The 20,091-nt window shown below is 43.6% G+C and overlaps 1 long non-coding RNA gene across 1 annotated transcript in view; it reads right to left on the bottom strand.

The window, feature by feature from the left end:
- LOC117282641 overlaps positions 1 to 20,091 on the bottom strand; it is a 159,402-nt gene that overhangs the window by 118,512 nt on the left and 20,799 nt on the right. The window contains exon 2 of the long non-coding RNA XR_004513462.1: positions 17,250 to 17,319. This is a non-coding gene — a long non-coding RNA (uncharacterized LOC117282641). The remainder of the gene's footprint in view (positions 1 to 17,249; positions 17,320 to 20,091) is intronic.

Genomic DNA, 20,091 nt, shown 5'->3' with positions numbered 1-20,091 from the left:
TGAATCAAGTCCAAGCTCTTCAATTCTACAGATCTAAGAAATATTTTCATATTATTCCCCATTAACTCTTGGGTTTTGCAAGTGGTCCCTTTCTTCAGGGTCTGCTGACAAATATATGGCACACGTTTCGCTTCTCTCCCATGCGTACAATATTCCCTGCCCATCGCATCATCCTTCATTTGATTATCATGGTACAGGAATTCTCCTCCAGCTGTTCCACGCTTTGTTATTAAAAGCAGGAACCTAATTTTCCCCCTCACAATAAGAAACCCAAATTTCACACAAACAAAACAGCGTATAAAATTATAGTTTCATATATGCTAATCTCTACGTTTACACCGCCACTAATGAATCAATGTTGACTTCCTGAAATTCGTGTTCGACACTTATATAACGAGGTTTCGAGAAAGAACTATGAGGTATTGACTGCATTATAAAGATCAATGTATACTGATATATGATGCCGGTTAGCCCGATAGATACGTACTAATGTTTCGGAGGAATTTGCTGCCTCCATCTTCAGGGTGGAAGAGACTTATGGTCGGATAAAAGATATCTACGTTTTAACGTTAAGGAGGAGACAGCACATTTCTCGCAAACGTTGGTAACCAGATACTGGTGGACACTAACCAAGAACACAACAATATAAACCCATACAATTCTTGCATCACTACAGTGTGTTGAATGTGCGAAATGCTAACAAACTAGTACCACGCTGAGACCACGGAGACAATTCCCATGGATCGCTCTCCTTTAGGACTCCTCCGAGCTGTTATGTTTCCCCCTCCAGCTTACTTCTCTATACTCCCCTCAGTCATCTAGCCGTTCTGTTCACGGGAATATTGGCAGTGACAATCACGTGAGAAGCTTTGGTAGTGACAGGCGCTTTGGGCTGGGTGATATAGACCAGAGACAGCTGGAGGGTAATGCAACAGTAGACGGAGAGGGGGAAGCCTGGAGCGCCGCCATCCCCATCACCTAGGGAACTTCTTTCCGTGGTCTCAGTATAGCGTAGGAATACACGGTGAGTCCTGCGAGTTGTAATCCCAGCCGAAAGAGTTCTATCTTCCTGGAACTTCAACCGAATTTTGTCATCCTAGGTCTCAGACGTTCACGGCTGGACCTCAACGTATGTCTTCGGCCTTCGGGGATGGTTAAGTATTGAGGGCTTTCCAACGTTTCAAAAAACCTTTCAGTTGACATCTTCAGGGAAAGAATCAACATTGGCAGAAGTGTGGTCTCATAGACAATATCAGGACTTTGAGTCACCGTGTCATAGAGGTAGCCTTCAAAATAACAAACATCACCCCACTGATTTTAATCGCGAACACGGATACAGACTGAGCAAAGCCTGGATTCAAATTTCACCCTTCCAAAATCACCAGTTTATCATCTTTATCTAACAATCACTGAACTTCCTTTCCTATCCACGTGGGAAGAAGAAGGAAGGGAGGAAGGAAAGATAACAGGGAGCCTGACTCACCAACTCACTCACTTACTCACTCACTCACCAACTCACTCACTCACTCTACTCCACTAACTGAACTCATGTCCATTTTGTACTTGTTTTGCTTATAACATCACGGCACTCACGCCGTTCCTCTGTTGCTGTACCACTGTTGCGTTCGTGTCTGTCGGTGGAGACCATTATTGTTGTAACCAAATGTTGCCGCGTAATTGTTGACTTCGTGCCTGTTGGCGGAGCCGTTACCTAGCAACGGCTGTTGTATAGTCTCTTATTTGGCGGCCGTTGCCCATCAACAGTTCCACATGCCACAATATCATAATACGAATTCTTCGATACAATCTAGCACTATACAGCGAGTTTCTGAAAAGGAAAATTAAAAAATAAAAGCGAAATGTTACACCAGAGATATCCGACCGCGGGTCTATATGTGTCAATATAGATCACGTGAGTAGGTTTCGCAATTTCTTCTCCCGTCAGTAATACTCAATAAGCCGAGATCTGCTGGATTCAGCCGCTGTTCTCCTTTGGGTGTTCAGTTGCCTAGCAAACCGTATAAATGTTGGAAAGGCCGTTATGTAAAGGCAGATCTGTCTTATACTTAATTGATGAATGAGGCATATACTGCATCACCACTGAGCGGGATTGGAAACGGCAGATGTGCGGAGAGAGGGGAGAAACTGAACGGACAAGCAGAACTAAGCATTCCTCACTATAAGATTTCCACAGTCAGGTTGGGAACCTTGTTAACTAAACGGTATGTCCGCCTGTCTGTGAAGATACTGTTTATCTAAAACATTACTGAGGGCACGTCAAAAATTGATTAGGCAACCTTACGGAAGAAAAGTCCCTACGTGTTGAACGAGATCTCCGGTATGTTTATTTTGGTACTTGTATATGGCATCTAGTAATATTTTAATAATGAAATGATTAATTACGTCATTTTCTCATAACGACATAGCCTTGAAGATGTTTTAGACACAGTTTAGAAACATTATATACATCACCTTAAACTCGGTATGAATATAATGCCAAATGCTCCTCAATTTCCCGTCTTTAAAATCTTTATTTCTTATTCTGTATGGGTGTCGAACTTGGTTTCTCCTATTAAGGGAGTTAACAGCTTTGTCTCAACGTAGCGCCTAAGACTTGTATCTGAGAGGTGCTCTGTTCGATTCTCGGCAGGATACCGGCTAACCTGACTGAGATTTTCCGTGGTTTTCTTTGGTTATTTTGGAAAATAAGACCATTCCCGCGTCCTTCCAAATAGTTTTCAATTCATCATTCAAGCACAATCCCACCATTCGACGCTGTGGAGTTCTGACACCGAAACTTTAAGGGAAGAACACAGAGGGGGTGTGTGGAATGGCGAAGCGTAGTTGGTTGCTACAAGCCGTAATGTAGCGGGTTCGGTTCCCGATGAGATCACCGGATTTTTCCCTCCAGCCTCACTATGGCCCTGGGATCGGCTCAGCCTCTAACAGCAATGAGTTCCAGAAATATTCCTGGGGGTGAAATGAGGCCGGAGCTTAAGGCTGACCTCATCTGTGCGCCGACTGTCTAGAAAATGTGGGGGCCTCGACGTCTCAAAACCTTGCCTCTATGGCCTATTACAGGAATAGCTTAACAATTTTCTTTTTTACATAAATTCCGAAAGTTTAAAAGGCGCTTGTGGGTACATTTGTATTCACGACACAGCAGCAGGAGGATGGAAGAAACGGGCCAATGAGAAGCTTCATAATTCTCAGAAAATATCAACAGGATGACCAATTCAAGAAAGATGAGATGAACAGTGCATTAAGCATGCGTGAGACAAAAGTTAGGTGACCACTTGGGAGACCTAGGAGTAGATGAGAGTGTGGCATTCAGATAGAATATAAAGAAAAATGTTGGGAGGTTGAGGATAGGAGTAATTTGTGGCGTGACAGAATCCTGTGGCGAGGCTTTTGCAAGAACAATAATTACAAATTCATTGGTTGTGTTCGCATCCCTGCGGAGAGGATATTAAAATTGATCTGTCTGACCGTCTGCGTGTATGAAAACCTCGATAACTCAAAAATGATTTCCTGGAGATGTTGTACTAGTCAGCCTTATTATAGTATGTCAAAATAATCCCATTAATGGTTAAAATCCAACATAAAAATAATTCGTGTTTCAGATCAAGACCTCTGTGTTATTTCTGTTCGTAACTCAAGCTAAATTCGCTCCGTGCTGTATTTTCGGGCCCTAAACGTTTAACTCGTTAAGTTCGTTTTCTTCTTGACCTACTGATAAAATTGCAGTCCTGTGGCCCGTAAAGAATTTGCCCTAATTCGTCAAGACTCAAGTTATTAGGAATAAGTCAATATTTGTAGAAATGACGTCCTCCTGGGCAATACAGAAACTGAGAAGACATAAAAAGCAATTCCCCTCTTTTCTATGTTTTCCCTTCATCTTCTTTCCTTCCAGTTCCTTCTTCTTACTCCCCTGCTTCCCTTCCACCTACCGTCTTCTCTCTCCCTTTCCTTTTCTCCATCTTGTCAACTTCTACCTTCTACGCCTTCATCTCATCTTTCTCCTACGCGTCTCTCTTTATTCTCATTTTGTCTCCCTTTACTTTATATGATGATCTTCATCCATCGCCTGCTGTTTCATCTCTTCCTAATTCCCTTTCCTTTCACTCTACATCTTCTGCCTGTTTCACTCGCCTTTCCTCATCTCAGTCTTCTTGTTCTCCGTAAGTACTGCGGGTAACATATCTGTGGGCTCGGGGCGTAACATGACTTGCACTGCAAAGATGGAGATCTGCTTCAGTGGTTCAGGTAAGTTTCTCTTCATTAAGAGGGGAGAGGCTGCAAGGAGAGAGGAATGTGTTCCCCAGAATATGGATTGGCCAAGGTGCCACCAGAAGGGGAATTCCTTCGGAACAGCTCGGCGGCTCGTGACGTCACGTACACTTGTTACACTTGACGGGCCGCCGCTGGAGCTCGTGTGCTTCAGGCGACACCGCCGGGTGTTAGGGACGCATGCCGCAGCAGTCTCCATCACTGCAGTGGCGACAATCCCCAAGAAGAATTTCAGGAATTTCCCAGCGTTTTATGCAAGCCGAAGGTTCATTACCGTGTTCACAAGAGCCCTCCACTGGTCCCTATCCTGAGCCAGATCCATCCGATCCATACCATCCCATCGTATCTCTCTAAGATCCATTTTAAATCGACCACCCACCTACGCCTTGGTCTTCCCAGTGGGCTCTTTCCTTCTGGCTTTCCCACCAATATCCTATATGCATTAATGATGACAACCCTAGGCAACAAAAGTATATCCACCGAGTCTAACATATTCCTTGCTTTTTATAAATTCCTAATACTGCTCACAGTGTTCACAAGAACCCGCCTGAGCCAGATGGATCCAGTAAACACTCTACCACGCAATCTTCAAATTAAATACTGTCACGTGTTTGAGTGATTACAGACTAGTATTGGGCAGATGATTGGATTTATTGAACACTTGCAGAACTTAACTACAAATAACTATAACGCTATCGCTATTTCAGAAACTCTGCAGCAGGAAGTCCCCTCAATCTGCTGTCTTCACAAATCGTTGCCTGGTGACGGCTTCGAACGCCGTAGCTTACTTAGCTTCTGTGTTCCACGTCTCCGGTCCTCGCTGCCTGGCGCCTATCTCACGACTCACTCATTGCTCAGATTGACTAACTCCCAGGCTGGCGACCATCTCTTATCAACCTCCTGCTCTCTTCGCCGTCGTCTCAAGTCTCTCGGCTCTCTCGTAATCAGAGCTGCTTCTAGTTATATAGCCTCGGCACGGACCGCACAGGAAACACCGCTCCCAACAGTTCTTCTCTAGATCCATTGATGGATAAATGAATTAATGAATGAATGATCTAGACACTAAGAGCGCCGTAAACTAACCAGCACAAGAGAATAACAACTGCTGATAAATATTTTGATTGCTTTGACAAAATCTGTAATTAGAAATTAGACTAGCCAACGTAAAGCTAAGTTTCCGTGATTTTAATCCGCAAGCGAACTATACCGACAGCGCGACCGCCGCATGTCGGCGAAGTTTAGTGCCAAATTTAGCGGATAGAGGGTGTCGCGTGGTCAGCGCAACGAATTTCTAGACCGGAGCCGCTATTTCCTTGAAATAGCTCTTCAATTATCATCACGAGGCTGAGTGGACGCCGTTCCAGACCCATTACTTCTAAATCTGGTAGCGCCGGGAATCGAACTCGGACCTCTGGCTCTGTAGCCAGATACGCTGACCACCAGACCACATAGGCGGTCAAACGGGGAATAATAATAATAATAATAATAATAATAATAATAATAATAATAATAATAATGAAAGGAGCAGGGAATATTTGTGTAGTTACAGTACGCTGCCTCTGTCATTAACAGAATTCCCCGATGGGAGGTTTTGGGCCGGCGATCATGGTGATTAGAGGTGATCGAAGCGTAAACACACATGAATTTCCCAGGAGAGACTTGATCCTGAGACCAGTGAGGTGAGACCCAGAGCTTCACGCTTTAATGACCACGCCTAAACCAGCTGGTTTAATAAACAAAAAAATAATAAGGTCCATAATTGTGACAATGTAATATATACATAGAATTTGCCTCCAGCAAAGGTAAACAGGTTTAGGCTTCCGGTTTGGTATTTAAGAATAAACATCTAACAATTCTTCCACAGTTAGCCTCCAGGCGGTTCGCAATGTTATTCACCCCGCATTGTTACAGTATATTCGGCAAGTTGGTAGTATATTCAAGTGTTTGCTTTCCTTTGTCATGCTTGCCATTTGGATTACTCTTCTCCCTGTAGATGGAAGCAATACATTAATCCGAATTGTTACCTTTTCCACCATACAACATGGCATCACATTCAAAACGACGAATCTCCTAGCTCCTTTCTAGTTTACACTTATATTCTGAAGAATGAAGCGGTACATTCATCCGAAACATCGGTTTAAATGCAACCAAAACACAAGCCATCACATACCACAGAAGAGCTCTGCTTGGATTATTCCCCTGAAAGGTCGGTAAATATGTGCCAGAATAGACGGGGTCACATCTCGCAAGACAGTTTTACGTCCTCGTTTATTTCCTGGCTTATTCTTCGACCCTGAAATTGAAGGCGATTCATTTCTCCGAAACGTAGATAAAAAGGTAAAACAAAGGGTAAAGGTATCTTTGTAACAGGCCGTGGAGGCCCATAGGGTTGTAAGACGTCGAGGCTCCCACATTTTCTCCAGACAATCGGCTCACAGATGGCGGTGAGGCCTGAGGCCTTAGGCCTTAGGCGCCGGCCGCCCTTTAGCACCAGCAACATTCCTAGTACTCATTTCCGTTAGAGGCTGAGTCGACTCCAGGGCCATGGTGCAGCTGGAAGGATTAGGTCAATTGAAAATATCCACCTCATCGGGACTCGAAGCCGCGACCTTCCGACTTGTAGCATAATGCCTCAACCAACTACGCTACTGTGTGCCCCGTATTCTTCATAGTTATACCTCATTTACTGCACCCTTCAGACATGTATTCATGCATGAAGTTAAATTCGAGGCGCTGGTACAGACACGTTTCGTCGCAACGCCTCTTCCATTTTGTTAGCACGGCAAGTACGTAAAATATTACGTCACAAATCATTGCATTGAGGGAGGAGGGAAGGGGGAATACAAAGAGTAGAGACGGAATTCTATCAAACCCTTTAAGAGGATGAGTCTGGTACATCATCAAAGAAATTGCCCTCTCTGATGTTTCCAGTTCAGCCAACGACAAAAAGATTAAATAAGATTTTAGAAAGAAAGTAATTAAAAGCTGTGCTGTGGCACAATGTGATGCTAGATCAGTTACCACCCCAAACGAGTCAGGAAATGCAGCACAGCGTAACAATCTTGGAGGCAAATTCTCTTCCTTGTCTCTAATTAGGCGTACCTCGAAAGAAACAAAGTTTAAATTCCAATAAAGTAACGGCTGCACCAGCAAATCCAATTGCTCTAATTAAACAGGCTGTGTAGACTTACAAAATCAGCGGAGTACTGTGTTTGCTCTTTGCTTGACTTACTTTTTATCCTGAAGATGGAGGTGACATGTTCCTCTAAAACTTCGATTGACTTTCAATGGACCCTGCTCACGCTGGTTCCTCGCTCGCGGATTTTTTTCTTCTACCCTGAAGAAGGAAGCAATACGTTCCTCCGAAACGTCTGTTTATACAAGATCTATACATTAGCAGTGTTTCTAACACGAGATTTCTCCAAGTTACAGACCAGATGAGCAGATACAATCGAGCAATAAACGCGCGAAGTGTGAACTGAATCTGACAGCAGTCGGCAGAAAGGAGTGATCCTCCGAGGGGCGGATATGAGGACGAGTCTGCAATGCAAGTGGAGGGTGCAGAGACACAGACAGCAGACTGTAGCACAAGTATAACAAACAGAAGGAATTCTGGCATCATGGAAAGGAAGTGACTATTTACAAAATGAGGTCAAGAACACCCCACACGGGAAGGTTTCAGTCGCATGTGTGGGCCTTTCATTACAACATTCATGTTAGTATTACTCACGTTCCCCTTAACATACGAATACAAAAAGAAAAGCTGTCCCTGTTACAGTCCGTGGAAGCCAATAGGGTTATGAGGCGTCGAGGCTCTCACATTTTCTAGACATTCGGCTCAGAGACGGCGGTGAGGCTGTCAGCCTTACGCGCTGGCCGCCCTTAACCCTCAGCAAGATTGTTGGAACTCAGTTCTGTTAGAGGATGAGTCGACCCCAGGCCCATAGTGCAGCTGGAAGGATTCGGTCAATTTAAAAATCCAATGACCTCATTGAGAATCAAACCCGCGACCTTCCGGCTTTTAGCATAGTGCCTCAACCAACTATGCTACCGCGTACCTCCCTCAACATATGTTTTGTGATTCGATTTTGTGTTATGTAATGGAGTCAGGTTAGCTCAGTCAGTACATGGACGGGCTACGGGCTATACAATCCTGGTTCGATTCCCGACAAGGGCAAGACTTTTCTCCTTTCCATAGCGTCAACACCGTCTATGGGGTTCATCCAGGTTCCTACCGAATGGGTACCGGCGTTTTTTCTCCGGGTGTAATGCGGCAGAAGCTTAAAGCTGACCATTCACTTCCATCTAGTGCCCTCATGGCGTGCTGCTTAATTAATTGAGAACAGGAACAAATTTACCTGCGATACGGGCAAACAAGTGGCTGAAGATACTGTAACGGATCTGATCAACGAGTTGCCAGGCAACAGCTCTGTAAACACGGTCCAACACGCAACAATAGAGGCTGTTTTTCCCGTGCTCGCGGTGACGTCATGCAGCGGTGGGTGGTGGTCACGTGACATGATTTTCCTGTGATGCGTGTCCGTGACAGAGTTCGTGCCGTTCAGGGACGAGTCAGTTCTCGTTAAGAGATAGCCACGGGAAGTTCGCAGTTGAAGAAGAGTACAAGAAGTCACCCTGTGAAGACTTTCTGTGTGCTGTAGCAAAATGATACTGGGTGCGTGTGCTTTAGTGAGAGTTTTATAGTTCCTGTGTTATAGATCCGTGAGGTCTAGTGCAGACAGACTGAGAGGACTGAGATTAGTGTGGAGTGGCTGTAAATTGTGTAAATCAGGAATGCTCTTATAATTACTTGTAGTTACGGCCTGTAAGTATCCAATCAATCCAATTACTAATCCAAACCCGCGTCTATACTCACTGTGACACGTGACAATACAATATCCTTGCCAGGGACTTATTTGCAGTCTTCAGGTCTTCGCGAAATCTTCAGCTACTATAACCACTAAAGAGTGGGCTTTTACGAGTATTCTTGGAGGGGGGGGGGGCAAAACGGAAGAACATCCTTCAGACTGTCGCAAGACGTGCACCCAAACAAATATCGTACCACACAGTTTAAAAAAAGAGGTCATACCAACTGTAGTCCATCTTGATAACATTTGCAGAAGGAAGAAAGGGAACAGAAAGTAAAGCAATAAAACAGGAGAGAAGAATAGAAATTCAAGGAAATGCTTCGGGGAGAAACTCGTTCATCTGATGCGTCCCTGTGCGTCGCTATTCAAGAGTCGGAGGGAATAAAAGTGGGGCAGAAAGTCCGCACGCTGAGCCATTACAACAGCCTCTCTGATAGACGCTACTAACCGATGGTGGTTTTATCTTGATTACCTGGGTTCTAACCCAGATCAGCAACTCGTAACAGTGTAATGTGGATTTTATGACCAGCTAATGGCGACTAAGGCTGCAGTTTCCGCTGGAACTCCATTATAAACGGTTCTCTGAGAAGCATTTATGTGGCGGACAGAAGGAAATTGGATGTATGAATACTGTAGAGTGTTGCTGTTGCTATGCAATGACCACAACATGGACGAATATACCAGAACCGTTTCTGGGCAACGGCAACCTTCCCGCAGAAACAGACACGAACGCGGTAATAAAAAAACTATGTTTTCTGTGTGGTACGTGCCGAGAAGTTATATACAAGGGACAAAATTGTCTGTTGAGTTCGGAGAGGTTCCTGTGCGGGAAGCTCTAAAGGAAAGACTGCATGTGTGATATCTGGAGTGTGTAATTCGGTTAAACTGTTATAGTTTGTGTTAAAATCCGTTGCCAGGGAACGGCTAGTGGAGAGTGTAGTAGATTGAGAGCACCAGTGTGTGTAACAGTGAATTGTGAAGTGTGGAAATAGAGATAGTATTATTGTAGTAGTACTGTAGTTATTTCTAGTGCGACCTGTAATTGGTCAATAAATTCAATCACCAATCTAAACCCCGTCTATAATCTCACATACTACGTGACGGTATTATCACGTGTATGAGTGACTATAGATGGGGTTTGGATCTGTAATATATTGAACACTTACAGACCGTAACTACAACTACAAGTAACTATAGCGCTATCGCTAATTCACACACTCTACAGTTCACTACAGCACGCACTAAATCTTCTCAGTCCACTTTATCTTCACCGGTTGTTGCCTGGTAATGGTTTCTAACGCCGTAGCTTCCTCAGCTTCCGTGTTCACGTCCTTACTGGCTGGCGACTCTCTCACAACTAACTAAACTTTAGACTTGCCCTGTTTATAACATTTCTACAGGGACCGCACAGAAAACACCTCTCCCAACAGTTCATGTAGCCGTCGCATAGACCGCGTATAGAACACCTCTTCACAATTACTTCAATGTTGCATGTTACGAAACTGTTGCGGCCATAACCTAGCAACGGCCTTCTTTATGAGGTCATTTCTTAGCAACGGGTCCTACAATATAAGATTAATATTAAAATTAAAATTTTGTCCGTTTTAAACCTTATATTTTTAGATAGCAGATAACATAAAATGTTCTGGAGTGAATGATAGCAAGCATTATCCGAATTCAATCTGCCCTTAATTTCCTCCTTAATTCAAATTTGATTTATTACTGTCGTTCCAAAATATTTCAAACGCTGCTATATATCCTGAGGCTCTATTAGTTATCTTCATTTTATTAGCTTTCCTTAACCCCGAAGACGAGATACCAATGTATATGTCTATTTTACTATAACGTGTAGACTTGAATACTGAACTCAGAAACTATTCTAGTATCGAATCCAATATTACGAACTAAAGTAAAAAACGATCCTTTTTGGTTGAGGACAATCAGGCCGGTAGCTACACCGTATCAGACACGCTAAAATTCACGGTACTACTCTCATACAGATTTCAATGAGATTAAAATTACTTATAAATACAGTTTCAAGTTCATCATTGGATTTAATTGAACATCAAATTCACTTTGATTTGCGAATGATCATCAAGTTACAACAGCTCTGACGCATTATGACGCGTAGAAGGAAAGTAAATAAAAAAATATCCTCACCCCCATACACGTTGACTTAATTAATCGCTAACTAATCGAAATAAATTACTTCGCCATTAACGTTGGTTAGCCCTTTGAAGTATAACATTCGTACAGATATAGCTGAGCCCTATATAAAATTCAGTTTCTACCTCACAGAAAGCACGGAATATACGTCATAAATGACAATCCCTTAAAGCTCTGTAGCTAAATAATTTCTCGCGAGATCAATATGAAAGCCAAAATACACTCTACTGGCAAAATGCAGAGATTTTAATGTTAAACGGGTTGTAAATGGAGCTGCTGCTTTAGTGTAAGGGAAAATATTCGAATTATTATACGAATTTATTTTTAAACACTTATATTCTCTCCATATATGTTAAGTTTCAAAAAATCTGGTTGAATATTTAGACCTACTAATTAACGACACAAACCTGAAGGCCATACAGGCCGTGGAGGCCCATAGGGTTGTGAGACGTCTAGAAAACCGAAATTAACGGCCGTGGGGATTCGTTACGCTTGACCACGCGACACCCTCTATCCACTAAAAGTTGGCACTAACTTTGCCGACAAACGGTGGTCGCTCGGTTCGCTTAACTTATTTAATAACATCTTCCCAGTTTATTAGATTGCATTACGTCCAGTGGGAATAGAGTCCGAAATAATGTATATGACAGAATCTACAAGGAAGTGGCTGTGGCCTACTTCACTGCATTATCATGATATTTCTTTACCGAAATTAGTAACCCTACTATAAGGCTACGCCATAGCTCCAGCAGTTAGTCGCTGGCTTCCCACCGCGGCAGCCCGGGTTCGATCCCGGGTTCTGGTCAAGTGGGATTTGTGGTGGACAAAGTGGCGCTGGGGCAGGTTTTCTCCGAGTACTTCGGTTTCCCCTGCCAATCTTCATTCCACCAATTGCTCCACAATAACCCTCACCTATCATCTGGGGCTGGTATAATAGGCCAGAAGTGGCCGCAGAGCAAGGGACTTAGTCCCACCCCACTAGCAATAAAACCCCATTAATACTTCTTCTTAACTTATTTAACTACAATTTTTAGCTGAATATATTACATCACGTCCAATGACAGAAGAATTTGAATAATGCGTAATAGAGAATAAGCAAAGAAGTGGCCATAGCCTGTTTCACTGCATTATCCTGATATTTGTGTGGGGATAATCAAACGCACTAATGCTGCAACGAGGGCCACCGTCCTACCGATAGGGATTCAAACTGGAGACCTATCCTTCCAACTACGTTGGTGCCTTCTTTTTCTTTAAATCTGTATTAATGTATATGTTTCATTCCAAGACGCTCTTTTCTCGCCTTGGAGCCTCGGGTTCAGTCTCTTGTATCTTAATGTGAGGTTCGTGGCCCACGGAGTGGAACTGGAACAGGGTTTTCTCCGAGTTTCTTCCGCTTTCCCTTGCTTATCATCATTCCACTATTATTCCATATTCATCCCAAATCGTCTCTTGATAAGCAATAACCCACAACAGGCAGCACATTATCATAGCCTCCGTATTTGAGCTGGGGAACCCTGGAACCGGCGGCCACAGAATGGAAGGGGTTTGACTGATAATGGTGTCGCCGCGATCAAGCGGCAACTTCTCCGACTTGGTAGTAATGCGGGTCAGTAGTACAATTCAGAGCAGGCGTTCCTGATCGTAATTGTATTCTTGAACGTAACAGTATGTTACGTGATGAAACTGTATATCTACTTTGAATATAGAGGCATTATGTAACTCCACTGTTCGTTGACTACCTACCCGACTACACGGTATCACAGGCCAGAAGACCCATATCTGTCCCAGTATGCTGTTGGAGTCTGGAAGAGGTTCTCAGAATATTAGAGAGGAACATATTGCCAGCATTTTCATAGCGGATGTGTCAGCCAAAGAAACCAGCATACAAAATGAAAATTATATGTATGAATCGTTTAACGTAAGCTTCAAAGTGCTATTGTAACAGAGCACTACATTCATGCGATAAAACAAGTGAGATTTTTAACAGAATAATCATTTTTTATTTTATTTTCTTCTTAAGTGCGATTACGTTTAGGATGCTATTGTTGAATATTACAGTTCAAAAGTGTATGCCTAACAATAACTTAATTTAATTATTTCCGGAAATATAATATTTACATAGATAATATATTTGACGTAAAATATGTCTTTCATTTTTATATAACCTTTGTTCGTAATATTTTTCTCTGAGTTAAACATTTTAAGAAATACAAAAAACACGCAAAGGTCCTCAAGTAAAGTCATCATTAAACGTATTCGATCTAAACAAAAAGTGAAGTGCCCCAGCAACTATTCGTAAAAGTCTCAGATATCGGATTTCATACAGACCGGCTCAGTGTCTCTCGAATCCCATGAGGACGGGTGAACAACTGAGCGAAATTGCGAACGCATCTAAAACGGAAGAGAACGAGAAGGGGGGGCGAGAGAATAAGCAAGAGCAGACAAACAACGAACACCAAAACTTGGGAGGGGGGGTGTCTTTCTGAATGACGCAAGTGAAAGCGATCTCAAAGTAGATAGTACGAAGGGCCCATCGGGGCAGAATGCGATTTTGGGCACAAAACTATGTTCAAAATGAGCATTTGGATCTGCGCTTCATATGCTTACTGGGTCCCAATATTTTCCTCAGTTCTCTAGAAGACGCTAGAGAATTGCCTTAACCAATCATGGCCTACCTGCTTCAAACACCAGAATTCTGCATCCTGCCCACAGAGTGTATCTGTGTGTTCCGTATGGTTCTCACAGTAAACAGCGACTGTTTCCCTAAACAGCATTAACCGGTTGGGCTTTGTAGCGGAGACGTAATGTGTTTCCTGTGAGTGTATGGACTGAATTAATATATATATTGGGTTTGCATTGGTAAATAGATTTACTGACACCGTACAGGTCGTGACTACAAATTACTACAAAAATATAGCTGATTTCAACAGTTCACAAACCACTACGCGCTAAGTCTTCTCAGTTTGCTTTCATGAGTCGTTTCCTGGTAACGGATTTTAACACTTAAGAGTCTCCAGCTTCTGTGCTCACGTCTTTACTGTCCAGCGAATATCCTGCAACTGAACCCAACTCACTTGCTTGTAACATGTCTACATGGATCACGTGGTTCTGTTATTGTTGCATTCGTGTCTGCTGCCGCGGGAACGTGTTAACCGAGCCACTGCGAAGAAACGGCACTGGTATAACCATCCAACTCGCAGTCGTCACATAGCAAAGGTACTACATGCCACAATATGCAATGAATATTTGAAGATTGAATGGAGAAGAGGATGTGGACAAAAGATGAAGTGGTATAATTTTAAGTAATGTTACGGAATTTGCCTGGAAGGACTGAGGAAAATCATGCGAAACATCACTCAGGACAACCGATGTTTCGGCTAGTTGTCTCCGCAAAACAAGTCGAAGCATTACAACTTGAGCCAACATGGAGCTAAGATTTCGAAGGCATCTGATGACTCAGCCTTCAGAGCTATAGCGACAACAGGTTCTTCAGAAACGTCCATAATTATGTACCAAAATTCATTACATCTCATCCCAGATAGCCGTAAACTTATCCTGATTCAATCGAATTAATTTAATATTTTCACAGTCAATAATGCTAAGATTCTTCTTAATATTATTCCAACATGTACATCCAAAATGAGTGGGGCTAGACCAGTCGGTATAGCGACAGACTACGGGCTGAACACCCCGGGTTTGATTCCCAGCAGGTACAAGTAATTCTTCTCTACTCCACACCGTCCAGACCGGTACTCGGGCCCACCCAACCTATTGTAGAGTGGGTACCGGGGGCTCCTTACCCAGAGAAAGCGACCGGCACGTGAAACTGCCTTCTCACCTCCATCTTGTGCTCAGGTAAACAATGGTGGATCTGTATCTTCACTTCCTCATACGTCTTCATAGCGTGATGCTTAATTAAGCACAGAGATAACTTTACTTGTGCTTTGAGTACTACGCAAATAAGAGAAGCCGGAGAGCTCAGTCGGTAGAGCGGCAGGCTACTGACTGGACGGAGCGGGATTGATTCTCCTTTACTCCACGGCATCCGGACGGGCTCTGGGGTCCACCCAGCATACTATAGAGTGGGTACAGGGGGCTCTTTACGCGGGAGTAAAGCGGCAGGAGCGTGAAGCTAACCATTCAGCTCCATCTAGTGCCGAGGTCAAGAATGATGGAGCCATACTGCTGCCCTCCAACACGTATTCATAGTGTGATATTTAATTAATTAAGCAAAGAGGAAATTTTACTTTTACTTTCATTACAAAGTAAACAAGTAAGTTTATTTCTGGGATAAGAGCGAACTCCCTGCTTCTCTTAATGGAGAGGCTTAAGTCCTATCTTCTCAATGTTAATTTATGTCATATTCAGGTGCGTTTTCTAAGTAATCATATGTTCTATATTTAAGAAGCTTTGGTCATCTGCGCTTGAGCGTTCTCTTTATATGTCGACTGTTTCGATATTTATTTATTATTTGGGGGGTTATTTTACGACGCTGGCAGTAGCTAATCTATCTAGCATCCAATGGTAGGGCGACCATTCATGGGTGATGAGTTTGAGATATTTGGAAGGACACCATCGCAGTCCAATCAAGGTACTAGCCAGACATTTGCCTAGGACTGAGGAAAATCACGAGAAATCTGTCAGGAAAATCGGTGTTGCGGCCAAGATTCGAACCGAGAACATCCTCAGTACGAGTCCACTTTGTTATCGCTACTCCAACGGGCTCTGATGCAGTGAATTGTAGGATTTTAGGTTCTAGAATATAACGCCGTATCGTCAGTTGAAAGTCAACTGACGTTTCAGAGGAACACGTCGCCTTTATCGGCTCTTACATGTCACCTGCTTTCAGCCGGTTTCTTGTTTGGCTACGAACTGAAAATGGAGGCGACATGTTCCTCCGAAACGTCAGTTAACATTCATGGGACTACATGGCGTATATCCCAAAACACGGAACTCTTCAATACAGTGATTTTCTTGTAAACATATTTTTTAAATATTTTTTCAAAGACATAAAACATTTTCACGTGACTCACAACCTCCCTCTTGATATAGTGACTGTTATTCATTGGCTTGTCTCGCCGGGTTTCATTCTGAGCCGTCACTTGTCAAGAAACTGCGTCTCCTTTACGAAGGAAATGAGAATTCGGGCGCCGCGAACAAACTGGTATTCGCCGGACGGAGCGAATGGACTGCACAGCCCGGGACTTCATCAATCACTTGTCGAAGGTAACAAGAGGTACTGTCTCTTTACACTCCGAGTTACTTGCGCGCCCGTTATCACAACAGCTGAACCTCCACACTTGCCTGTCTGTCGCGTATTTTAAACTGACATCTTCAGTCTACTGGAATGTGACGCCGTGTAGTCCGGCATTTCAGTAATGCACAGATATATAAGTAAAAACCTCACAAATCGCCCAACTTTGCTGATATCTCCTTTTTTCTTTAATTCGCATATTGGGGGGGGGGATTGGAGTCCAGTTGGGTCCACTCGGCATGTCGGCCACTGATTGGTCCATTGTACCTGTCCCGGGTGATTATGATGATGCAGAATTTGGTGGAATGAAGATTGACACGGAAAACCGAAGTACTCGGAGAAAAACCTGCCCCAGAGCCACTCTGTCCACTACAAATTCCACTTGACCAAACCGGACTCGAACCTGGGCCACCGCGGTGGGAAGCCATCGACTAACCGTTTGAGCTATGGCGCGGCCCTAACATCTGCTCTGACAGAATGCTACTATTGTAGAATGTTGAATGTATGAATGTATTAGGGGTGGGCCTTCTTTGCACTTGCACCGCGACCAATACTAGAATGTTACTAGCCCTGAACCGGTCAGTTTTTGTAATGCCATATTGACGGCCGTCGCTCCTTGATGGGCAGTGTTGCCAACCCCCAAAAACTAAATTGTGTACAGCAGCACTTACCGTGATCAGAAGGGGTCCTACTGAGAGCTAGGGCACATGTCCATGTAGACCGTCCATAGAGGGCCGATACCTGTAACCAAAACACATAATTAGGTGCAGGGGTCAACAGAATTCGCAGTCGTTGCAATGCAGGGACAGTTCCGCTGGATTGTGTTCGCCTGGAAGAGATCTGGACTCAAATATGAGTGCAAACTCTCAAACACAGATCCTTACTCATAACTAATATAACGATGCTCTCAGTGTTCCTCGTTATACAGAATGTCCCAGGAGCAAAGGTCATTATTCTGGGAGGTCATAATATCGGTCTTTCTGGGCAAAAAATGTGTATATGTACATGTGTCCTATTCCGAACGGTTTCCGAGCTAGAGTTATTTCACTGTACAGTTCCAGAATTGTTGATAAGAAAGAGATATTACGTACTGTTTCTAATGCCGGTATTTATCGTTGAAGTGACAAAGTTGGTACAGTTTACCTAGGACAGCAGACGAGAAAACAAAAGTGGATATTAAGGTAAAATTGTCCCTGTGCTTAACTAAGCACTACACCATGAAGGCGTATGGGGGAGTGGATGTATAGATGCAAATTTTGATCTCGGCACTAGTTGGAGGTAAGTGGTCAGCTTCACGCACCGGCCGCTTTACCCCTGCCGAAACAGCCCCCCACCGTACCCATTGGATAGGAGGTTGGGTGGACTCCAGAGCCGGTCTGGACATGTAGAAGTGAAAATTCTTGCCCCCCGGGACTCGAACTCCGAACCCTCGGCCGTCCAGCCCGTAGCCAGTCGCTATACCGACTATTAACATACCATTTCTAATCTCTTCTATGGAACGTATCTGTTAAGTGTACAAAATACAATTTTAATTTTGTTTTTGTATCACACAGATTTAGAGATTTGAGGGTGTCATGCTAGCCAGATCACAGCATTCTGTACTGGTTTTGTTTCCAAATAAGTGCACGCAGTACTCGTGACGACTTCACTGCGTCAACTTTAAGGCAGTGCAATTAGCTTTGTGCACGTAACCGAATTACGCATGCTCGTGTTGGTTCCGTATTTATCATTCCGTGACTTCACTTTGAAGCACAAGAACTACTCCGGATTACATAATTCGATGCCAGGGATCTCTCCGTGGGTTGCAAAATATACACAGAAAACAGTATACGTGTACACTATGTTGATTAATTTGAGCAGTTGGGAATTTATGTGATCTCTCTGACGAGTCTGTTCAATTATTCCCACTTGAGAGCCGACGAATTCAAACAGCGGATTCGGTAAATGGATTACGCACCGTAGTCGAATTGTCCTGAAAGTCTACACAGTTCCCTTAGTTAATTCAATTCAGACGTCATTATAATATTATTGTGCAACCTATAGTGAGTCTAAAATATCTTGGAGGTTACATCATTACAAAGCAGTGGCGTATCTCTTTTTTTCTATGGCTCTTCCAGCCAGTTCAGGGCCCCGGCCTCCTATTCAAACCAGCAGTATGGAGCTCATCACCGCCCTTAACCAGCAGTATAGAGCTCATCACCCCCCTTAACCAGCAGTATGGAGCTCATCACCGTCCTTAACCAGCAGTATAGAGCTCATTATCGCCCTTAACCAGCAGTATGGAGCTCATCACCGCCCTTAACCAGCAGTATTGAGCTCATCACCGCCCTTAACCAGCAGTATAGAGCTCATCACCGCCCTTAACGAGCAGTGTGGAGATCAACATACAAGTAGCTCTTAGCCGGTAGTCTCGAGATCAACGCGAACTCTGACTGCTAACAGACAAATATAACGTCATAGCAGCAAGAGTTTTCTGCCATCTTTTGATACTAAGTTTAATTATCACAGACCCTTCTGTTAACAAAAGCCGCATAGCGTTTAAGGGATAAAAGTATCTGTTACCGCCTCCTAATCCTATACGTAACTACTACCAAACTTTTCTGTCATCTTCTAGTCATATTTGTTACTACCAATAGTTAAGACTGAAAACTGTACATAACGACAACATAGGAAGCCTTATCCTGCATACATGCATTGATGTACGGATTGCAAGAATCCTGTATTCTCGAATATAAGCCCATGTAGTCCGTTGAAAGCCTACAATTTTCGGTGGAGCATGTCGCCTCCATCTTCAGGTCCGAAGAATAACACGAGCAAGAAACCAGAGTGAAAGCAGGTGGTACTGAAGAGCTTTACTTGCTATCTTCTTTCACACTGGTTTCTTGCTTGGCTCACTGTTCAAACCTGAAGATCGAAGCGACATGTTCTTCCGAAACGTCCGTTGACTTTCCACGGGCTGCATGGAGCTATATCCCAGAGTACAGAACTCTTCATAACCACGGCTGTGAGAACATCAAATCCTACATGACGGAAAGACTGTTTGAAAATGATGTAGATTCATAATTTGAGTTGAGATATACTGCCCAGGTCAGTCTGCTGCCACTGAACCGGCCGATGGACGCAGAAGCGATTCCCATGAATTAACAATGTAAGCACGAAAAATACTACTTGCGGCTGGCGGCTTTATGCTTCATTTCTCCGAACAACTCGCTTGTTTATTTACGAGTCCCATGTTGATAATCTGTTCGTGTAGCAAAAATTGATTTGTGACTCTACTGATCTGAAACGTAAATATAAAGCGTACATGTAAGTTTTGAGGTTTTCACGGCGATGACAATGAAGAAAGTCGTCTTCTGGGTTTAGGCACCGTGTATTCTTCGTTTTGGCCGACGTTTCGGAGGAACGTAGCGCCTCCATCTTCAGAGCAGTTGAATGGCTTGGAATGCGGAGAGCAGTAGCTGTAGTGATAGGATGTGAAAGGCGCTGCTTATATACGAAGTAGGCAGGGGGGGT

Source organism: Cryptotermes secundus, unplaced genomic scaffold (genome assembly GCF_002891405.2).
Source record: "Cryptotermes secundus unplaced genomic scaffold, Csec_1.0 scaffold660, whole genome shotgun sequence".
NCBI lineage: Eukaryota > Metazoa > Arthropoda > Insecta > Blattodea > Kalotermitidae > Cryptotermes > Cryptotermes secundus.
This window is presented reverse-complemented; position numbering and strand designations above follow the sequence as displayed.